Source organism: Heloderma suspectum, chromosome 6 (genome assembly GCF_057233095.1).
Source record: "Heloderma suspectum isolate Gila_16-S chromosome 6, 16-S_ref, whole genome shotgun sequence".
In the NCBI taxonomy this organism is placed as follows: Eukaryota; Metazoa; Chordata; class Lepidosauria; order Squamata; family Helodermatidae; genus Heloderma; species Heloderma suspectum.
In genome coordinates, this window is record NC_139463.1 from 58,733,791 (window position 1) to 58,743,796 (window position 10,006).

The window sequence follows — 10,006 nt, forward strand, 5'->3', positions numbered from 1 at the left end:
CTGGGCTGGTGCGGCCGCCATGTGCAGCCTTGCAGATGGCAGCCGCTACGCCATTTGTGCCCCTGCTCTTTGCCGTGATAGGCTACCTAAATATTTACATAGCCTATCACGGCTGCTTGCAAGGATGCAAATGGAGGCCGCTACGATGGCTGCCATTTGCGGCCGCACCAGCCCGGCCACGGCCGGAACTCCTGCTGCGGACAGCCCTGGCCGGTGGCTCTGAGGAGCCGCCGTGGAGCGGAGCTGGCCAGGGAGGATTCCCGGGGGAGGGACGGAGCGCCTCTCCCTCATCGCGGATGCCCCTGCGCGGAGCCAGGTAAGGGATTTGTACATCCCTAATTAGGAGGGGTAGTGTTGAAATAAGCTTGAAAGTGCCTATATATGCCTATATATATATACATCTGTTTATGCATTTGAACCTATGTGTTGCTATTTTGTCTGTATTCTCTGCTGTTCTTTTGCTGAGCTGGGTACTTGGTGGAAATGGCTGAGTGACCAGTCCGAAGTCTGGTGCCACAAGATAAGGGAACCGTTGCCAAAGTATCAAAGGGCGTTAGCTAGAGTGACCTGGCCAGATAAGGGAAAGACACATCAACGTAAGTTGTTTGTGCAGTACTTTCTGGTAATTTCCAAGCCTTATTTGACTTGCGCATGCGCATCATACTCCATTATGGAATTGGTTTGTCAGACTGTATAAAAAGTCCAAATAACTGTCATTCGGGGCTGAATTCTGTCTTTGGAGACAGACAGACTTGTTGCAGCAAATACAATCTTTTTGTACCCTTACCCGGTGTCTACGTTACTGAATTGGAACCCACGCTAGACACAAACCTACTGACTAGTTTTCTACTCTTACCACAGTAGGGCACCTTAGCGGGGACCAAGGAAACTCTCCAAAGGTGCTCAGGTGCCCGCGGTGGCTGCATTTCCTGCCTAAACCTGGTCCGCATGGACTGGCAGTGGTTCTCCAGAGTTTCAGATGACAGTCTTCCTCTACCGTAGCTGGAGATGCTGAGGATTGAACCCTGGACCTTCTGCATGCAAAGTGTGTGCTCCACCACTGAAGAAGACCCTTTCCAGCCCACCTGTCCTAGTAGCTCAGCTCCTCCGGTCTCCCTTCCTGTGCATCCTGAGGTTCACGTCAGAGTAAAGGGGGTGGGGGCAAATGGAGACATGGTGACAGTGTGTTCTCAGGGAGATACTGGATGTACCAAAGGGCCCCTGGTGCCACAGTCATTCTCTCTCTCAACCCTATCTTGTCCACCAGACTCTTCCATCATCACAATCCAACTTCTCAATTTGCTTCTCAAGGCCTCAAGAACCTCTGACCATCACGCATCTTGCATCTCCACTCAGACAGGGCCTTGTATTTTCTGGGGCCACAAATGTAGTTGTATCTGGACAGGTTCCCCATATCTGGTATACTTGATATAAACCTGCCTTCCCCCACCTGAACCTCTCCAGATGTGTTGGACTGGAGCTCACATTATTCCAAGCCGTCATACTCAATGGCCATGCAAGTTAGGAAATATGGGCATTCCAGTCCAAAACATCTGGTGAGTGTGCTAGGTTTTAGGAATCTCCAAGGATCAGTTTCAGGGTGCAGTTCTAGCACTCAACCAGAACACATGTCCAGGGATGGCAGGGAAAGGTCCATGCAGCCTTGACTCCTGAGATGAGAATCTTGGATTGAGATGCTCAGTTCCTCACAGGCCCAGGTTTCGCACAGACCCTGACAACAAAAGACAAATTGATCCACTTGATGGTGCAATGATGGGGAAGAGAATGGCTATTTCCATCCCTGTCTTTGAGGGCTGAACAAGGTTCCGCATAATGAACATCATGTCATGATTGCGATATTTCAATCATTGTTGCTCATTCCAGATGCAGCTTGCTGTGCCCCATGCCCAGAAGATCAACACCCAAACAAGAACCAAGACCAATGTATCTCCAAGAAGATCCACTTCCTTTCCTATCAAGAGACACTGGGGCACATTTTAGCTTCTCAAGCTCTTTTCCTCTCCTTGATCACGTCTCTCTTACTGGCAACCTTCATTAAACTCCGTAACACACCAATCATCAAAGCCAACAACCGAGATCTCACTTATGTCCTCCTCATCGCCCTCCTGCTCTGCTTCCCCTGCTCCTTCCTGTTCATTGGTCAACCCACAAAGCTCACCTGTCTTCTGCGACAAAGTGTTTTCAGCATCATCTTCTCTGTTGCTATTTCTTCCATTTTGGCAAATTTCCATTTATCACCTTCAGCATGCTGAAGTTTTGCAGTGTTTGGGTCTCCTTTGTGCCCACCTACCTGAGCACCAAGGGAAAGTCCATGGTGGCCATGGAAATCTTCTCCATCTTGGCCTCCGGGGCTGGTCTCCTCAGTTGCATATTCCTTCCCAAATGTTACCTTATTCTCCTGATGCCCAGTCTCAATTGTAAAGATCACCTAATAAGGAGAAGGAACCTGTGATTACAATACATTGTTTACAAAAATCCCTGCTAATTCATTTTCCAGTCCATCAATCACAATTCAGCTTGATATTTGTTCTTAAAGGATTTATTGTGATCCCAAATTGTTTTATTTTAAAATGAAACCCTCTAGTTCACTTCTGTCTTGCTGTATATTTTTCTACTGACTGGATGGAATGGTGTTTTGTTTGTTAGCTTAAAGTTATGGAAGGCTTTAATATTTTTTATAGTGTTGGGGTTGGTCTGAAAGACCATTGGTGGTTCTTTATAGCCCAAAGACCCTGAGTATAAAGAGATCAGAATCCCACCAAACTGTGTAAGTCTTGGTTCTAAGATTTCAGTAGGCAAAGTAGATGCCTGGATGCAACCCCTCTTAATGACATGAGAAGAGACAGATGATTAGGCATGGCGGAGAATTCCACCACGGATCTCGGTGAGGCCGAATGCCAGCGCATTCGCCCCCCCGAAATCCATGGCAGAATGAAGCCCCCCGCCCCCCCCCCCGCGAAATGGGCCCGGAACGGAGCCTACCTTGTTCAGCCGTTCCGGCGCTTCTTGCATGGCAGCCGCGTCTGCAGCCACCATTTGCGTCTTTCGAATGGCCGTAATAGGCTACATGAATACTTTGTAGCCTATCACGGCTAAAGCAGGGATGCCATTTGCGTCCCTGTGGAGGCTGTGATAGGCTACGTAAATATTTATGTAGCCGATCACGGCAAAAAAAATGGAACGCAAATGGTGGCGGCTACGGCGGCCGCCGTTTGCGTTCCCTTTTTCACCATGATAGGCTACATAAATATTTACATAGCCTATCACAGCTAAAAAAGGGAATGCAAATGGTGTCCGCCGTAGATGCCGCCATTTGCGTTCCTTTTTTTTTTGCCGTGATAGGCTACGTAAATATTTACATAGCCTATCATGGATAAACTGGGAATGCAAATGGCGTAGGGGACGCCATTTGCATCCCTTCTTTAGCTGTGATAGGCTATGTAAATATTTACGTAGCCTATCACGGGCCGGCGTAGGGACGCAAATGTTGTCCCCTACACAGGATGCCATTTGCGTCCGCACCAGCCCGGCGGCAGCTGGAGGCCCTGCTGCGGTTTGGCCTGGCCAGCGGCTCCACGGCCTGGCCATGGAGCGGAGCAAGCCGGGTAGGATTACGGGGTGGAGGAATGGATCGCTTCCCCCACCTGTGGAACCCAGCGGAGCCAGGTAAGTGGGGTTTCGTACACCCCTACATATGATAGCCCATAACCCTCTGTTGGTGTGTTCACCGGGAGATGGGATGGGTCAAGACATTGTTGGTGGGCAGAAGTGGTGCGACTCCTCTTTTCTTTCCCCTCACTGGACTCTTCTGGAGGAGGGTGACTGTTCTCTTTCTCTCTCCCTGAGGTATAGCCTGTTTGCCTTTGGCGTGAGAATAGAAACCAGCGAAGCTCGTGTGTGTCGTCAACAGTCTGTACCATAAGTGGATCTGAAAAGGAGGTAGAGGGTTGACTTTGCTCTCTGCAGTAAATCCTGCTGGACTCAGGGGTTCCCCTGGACATTGGAAGGGGAACATGGCCCTGTTGGAGTGCTAATGTTGTGGTTCATCACCTTATGCTCACCCTGTATTTATGCAGAAATAAAATGTCAATCACTGAGGTCTCCTTCTACTGAAAATGAACCATGCTTATGTGCTGGAACCCCTGAAACTTCTCACTGTTCAGAGTTGGGGGGCCTGCACATAAAAATGCTGCGGCCGAATTTGTAACAAGGATTAACACTTGCTAGAATGTTTTATTAATAGACAAATTGTTAAAAGACAATTTGAGGCATTTGACTGAGTGGAATGTTTTCTTGTTTCTTTGTTGGTTTATTTCATGTTATGGGAACTTCATCCCAATTTGTTAAAGCTGTATACTCAGCACCAGATATTTTAACGAACAAAGAACTGATGGGATGACAGGATTGTCCCCTTTTACCATTATTGGTTTCCCTGGGCATCAGACCACCTGCTATTGCATTCCGACTCTTACCCCACATACACGGTACCAAGATAAATACGAGCCACATAAAAGCCACATTGTCTGCAGATTACGTTCTGACATATCGGACCCAGCCAGACTGCTCTTTATCAAAATGGTTTGAGGAGATTTGAAAATACAGCTCCATCTTATATTATCAAATGAAAATCCATTCTGGAGGAAAGAACCAAGTAGCTGCACGAGGCCTGGCCTTTGGACTGATAGTGCCAGGAGCCGTCCATCTGGAGAGCACACCCTCTCCTGCCAGCGGGTGAAACCACTTCGTCTAATATGTGGATGGTGGAGCAATGAGGGGGAGTTGGAGAAATGTATACAAACCCCTACTACAGCTATAGGTGCACAGTGCCCCCTCAAGCGTCTGGTCAGTTGGCACCCTGTCAGGCAACCTGAATAGGTTTATCAAGCCATAACCAAACCACACTTGGAATACGGTTCTGGTCACCACACCTAAAGAAGATATGGTTGAGACATGATAGAGATCTATCAAATTATGCATGGTGTGGAGAATATGGATGGGGAGACATTTTTCTCTATCTCTCAAAATACTACAGCCCAGGGTCATCCCGTGAAGCTGATTGATGGGAGATTCAGGACAGATAGAAGGAAGGACTTCTTCACCCAGCACATTGTTCAGTTATGGAATTTGCTACCACAGGATGTAGTGATGGCCACCAAGTTGGGTGGCTTTAAAAGGGGGGTAGAGAAATTCCTCACTGAGCTCTTCCCCACATGGTTACAAAGCTACCATTTGTCGTTTAAAGGTTTTGGAAGGGTTTTGGAAAGTTCACTGTTTCTGCGCTTTGGAAAGGAAAGCCCATAGTACCTTTCTTTCTTTCTTTCTTTCTTTCTTTCTTTCTTTCTTTCTTTCTTTCTTTCTTTCTTTCTTTCTTTCTACTTTCCCAGGTCTGAGCTGAAGGAAAGGGTCCTTGGCAATAGGGCTCTGAAGCAGATGGACAGACGAGGATGTGTGAAGAAGTTTTTCTTGACTGGTGGCAGCCTGTCAGATATTCTTTTCCTGGAGAACCCACATAAAGTAGAGTGCTACCAGGAGGAAAAGTAACCCCCCTCCCAGTCTCGTGACAGCAGCCAGCAGCCAGCAGCCATCTGACCATGCAAATGCCTACCAGCCCTGGAAACAGCAGCTAGTCAGCCCCATGCTGCCCCAAGGGTGGGTGGGGACGCCACATCTGCTTTGCAGGAAGGGCTGGGGTATTGGTGGGCCCCGGCAAAGCTCTCTGCAGTCAGTGGTGTTGCAGTATAGCTTCAGGAGTGTTCTCCTTCTTCCACTAAGAACAGGCACAGCTTTTTATGAAGGAATGGAAAACTCTTCACATGAGTGTAAAACACAATGGAGGCCAGGAGATGATCAGCCATCTTAAGAGCAGCACCACTTCTTCTGGGTTCTTCTTCCCAGGCTGCTTCTGGGTGGCTGACGCCCTCCTATGCATCCTAGTTGGTCTTCACTTGCTAGACTACCCTTGCAAGCACGCTGTCACACCTGGATTTCCCCGGGAGGCTGAGTGATGATGGAGGCATCCTGCAGGATACGTCCCCATCTTCGAGTCAGTGGGGCAGCCATGTCCCCACCAAAGAAATGGAGGAACAGGCTTTGACTGAGACAGCTGGGTCAGCCATTACGGTACTCTGCCCAGCAGTCCTGGGTGCTGCCTGACAGCAAGCAAGGCCTCATCCAGCCAACAGTCTCCAGAGGGCTGTCAGTGGTGTTAGTCTGTTGCAGCGGAAACAGCAAAGCATCTCATGGGACCTTGTTTATTAAATTTGCTACATTATAAGCTTCCATGGACTGCAGTGGTCTACAGTCCAGAAAAGCTTATGCCATAATACATTAGTTATTCCATTTTATGCTTTCTTTGTTAAAATCTGGGTTTACAACGTGCAGAGCCTGCCACACACATCCGCCAATGCCACCCCAGGATTTTTTAAGAAACAAAATGAAACCCTGTAGAGTCCATAGAGTGCTAAAATGGACAAACCTAGCTTGATAGCAAGCTAACTTTAGCACTTTTGTCACTGCTGAGGACCACACAGCCACTTGACATCACATTTTGATGACAGCCCTGCAATTTTCTTTAATGTTAGTTGTTTCCTCTGCCAGAGCAGCAGGGGCGGGGGCTGTTCTGAGGGTGACAATGGCCCCCAGACCTCCTGTAACAGCCTTCCCCTGTTTTGATTCATGCAAATAAGTCTGCTATCTCCTCCCAATCTCCATCTTGTAGGGTTATATGAAAAATTTGTTTTAATTCATGTTTGATGAGGATTGATCTATGAGACGGATCCACAGCTGGCCACAGAGTTGGACTCAAAGAGTGCTTCTCAGTGGGATCTTCTCAATCTGGGGAGAGGTAATGAGAGGGGTACCACGGGGAACAGTCTCTTCACTATTTCATTAATGACTTGGATGAGGAGGTGCAGGGAATGCTGATCAGATTTGCAGAAGATACAGAATTGGGCAGAATAGCTAATACCCTGGAAAACAGAAACAAAATTCAAAGGGATCTTGATAGGTTGGAGCACTGGCAGAAAACAACAGGATGGCATTTAATAGGGAGAAATGCCAAGTTCTGCACCTAGGAAAAAGAAACCAAATGCACAGTTACAAAATGGGGGATACTTGGCTCAATAATACTACAAGCGAGAAGGATCTTGGAACTGTGGTAGATCACAAGCTGAATATGAGCCAACAATATGATGTGGTTGCAAAAAGGGCAAATGCTATTTTGGGCTGCATTAACAGAAGTATAGCTTCCAAATCCAGGGAAGTACTTGGTTCAGAGGAGGGCAACAGAGATGATCAGGGGACTGGAAACTAAGCCCTGTGAAGAGAGACTGAGAGAACTGGGCATGTTTAGCCTTGAGAAGAGAAGGCTGAGGGGAGATATGATAGGGCTCTTCAAGTACTTGAAAGGCTGTCACAGAGAGGAAGGCCAGGATCTCTTCTCGACCATCCCAGAGTGCAGGACATGGAATAATGGGCTCAAGTAACAGGAAGCCAGATTCCGGCTGAACATCAGGAAAAATGTCCTGACTGTTAGAGCAATATGACAATGGAGCCAATTACCTAGGGAGGAAAAGGCTCTCCCACACTGGAGGCATTCAAGACGAGGCTGGACAGCCATCTGTCAGGGATGCTCTGACCTGGATTCCTGCACTGAGCAGGGGCTTGGACTCGTTGGTCCTGTAGGCCCCTTCCAACCCTACTGTTCTATGATTCCATGACTTCCATCCAGCAGGGAAGAAGTCGGGCATGTGGCAATAAGTGCAATACACTGGATAGCCTCCTCCCCACTGCTGGCTTTCTATCTTTATCACTGGGTTTCTTTTCACTATTTTGGTGTGTTTTCCCTTGAAAACTTAGTTGTTTCCTATGAGAAGGTGGGGAAATTATTTATAGTTATTTATTTACATTTACTTATGGTGAGTACGGAGTTAGGGGGTAGAGCTCTATGATTCTACAGTTCTGTCATTTTTTCAGATTATGCACTTTCTTCAAAGGAGATGTGTAGGTGACAGAAATCACTATACATTAAAACACATTTTCTTTGACTTTGGAGTATCATGCTCCAATTCCTACAACAACTGATCAATGTTCAGCTTCATGTCTAATGCTAAATCAACTGAGGTTGGAAACATGGTGTTTACAAAACTATGCATAGAAAGGTGAGCCAATGCAAACATCCAAGTAGGTACATTATTATTCTTTTATTATTCAAATAGAAGCTTTCTTCAGGAAAGGGTGAATAGTCTGAAAATTAGGAAACCACCAAATTATGCAATCCCCAATGGTTTTTATGCAGCAAATATTCATAGGTGAAATGGCTGTCTCTTCTCCTTGCCCATGATCTTCCCACCCCATGCTAACCCCAGTTTGCTCGGCTCCTTTTCAAGTCTCTGAATGCTTGAGCTACCCGTACAGTTAGAAATCGTCCCTTCTGGACAACGGTCACATCTGTAGCAGCAAACCGGCTTCCCCTCTGGAACTTTTCTCAGGTGCACTGGAGAGCACTGCTCCACACACCTCACAGAGGGAGACACCTAAAACAGGGGAGAGAGGTTTAACACATGATGGATACTGCATTAAAAAGGACTTGGAGTTACTCGACAGCGTTCCCCATTACACAATGGATAGGATCACCATTTTAGAAAGTCTGAACATATCTTTCCTCTCCAGGGTTTCAGGCAGGGGTCTTTTTCCAGCCGTACCTGGAGATGCCAAAGACTGAACCTGGGACTATTGCATGCAAAGATGGTTCTTTGTCAATGGACAAGGGCCCATCCCTGGACTCAATAGGCCTTTGGTCTCATCTAGAAAGACACCTTCTGTTCTCAAGCCATAGAACTGCAACATTCTTTATTGCCCCCATGACTTTCACTTCAAACCCACCTCTGTAGCCCACACGATTGCATCAGAGTGAACGATGAAGTCTTGCCAGGAGGGACTTCCAGATCCACCTGTCCAATGTTGGTGTGAGCAAAGGATTCATTTGGGAAGAAACTCCAGTTCACAAAATCGTATCTCTCTCCCTTTGTAAAGAAAGAGACTTCATCTCCAACACCGAACATTCCCCAAATGGCAAGAATCTGAAATGGAAGAGATATTTAAAAAGTGGGATAAGTTTGAGTGGGCTCCATTGTTTAGTTTAAGACTAAAAATACAAACTCCATAGTTTGACTATGCACCGTGTGAAGAACTACTTCCTTGTATCTCTTCTGAATCTCCCACAATCAGCTTCATGGGGTGACCCCGGGTTCTACTATTTTGAGAGAGGCAGAAAAACGTCTCCCTATCCACACTCTCCACACCATGCATAATTCTGCACACCTCTATCGTGTCTCCCCTTACTCCCCTTTTTTCCAAGCTAAACAATCCCAGCTGTTGTAACCTTCCCTCATAGGGGAGATGCTCCTGCCCCTTGATCATTTTAGTTGGCCTTTTCTGCACCTTTTCCAGCTGGACAACACCCTTTATTGCCAGTTTTATTCTCAGTTCTTTTTCTAATTACGCCAAACATGGAGTTTGGCTTATTTAAACTGGCCGCACACTAGGATGACATTTTCATAGGGATGTAAGAAAGTCACTTACGTTTTCACAGATGTGATTCGCAGTGGGGGGGGAGGTGCTCCATCCCTCCCCCTGGAATCCTCCCTGGCCGGCTCCACTCCGTGGTGGCTCCACGTAGCAGCCGGCCAGGGCTGTCCGCAGCTGGAGTTCCGGCCGCGGACGGTCTGCTGCAGATGCAAATGGCGGCCACTACACCATTTGCGTGGCTGCCTTTCTTCGTGATAGGCTACGTAAATACTTATGTAGCCTATCACGGTAAAGAGCAGGGGCGCAGATGGCGTAGCGGCCGCCATTTATGTCCCTGCTGCTTGCCGTGATAGGCTACGTAAGTATTTACATATCCTATCACGAAGAAGGGCAGCCATGCAAATGGCCGCCACATCCGCCGCCAGGTACGCTCCATCCCGGGGGGATTCTGCGGGGT

At 47.5% G+C, this 10,006-nt stretch overlaps 1 long non-coding RNA gene across 1 annotated transcript; it reads right to left on the reverse strand.

Moving 5' to 3' along the window:
- Positions 1-8,202: 8,202 nt before the first annotated feature.
- On the reverse strand, positions 8,203-9,786 carry LOC146340947 (uncharacterized). The gene is made up of 3 exons (XR_014784100.1): positions 9,604-9,786; positions 8,905-9,101; positions 8,203-8,555 (listed from the first exon to the last, which is right to left on the reverse strand). It is a non-coding gene; the product is annotated as an uncharacterized LOC146340947 (long non-coding RNA).
- Positions 9,787-10,006: the final 220 nt, after the last annotated feature.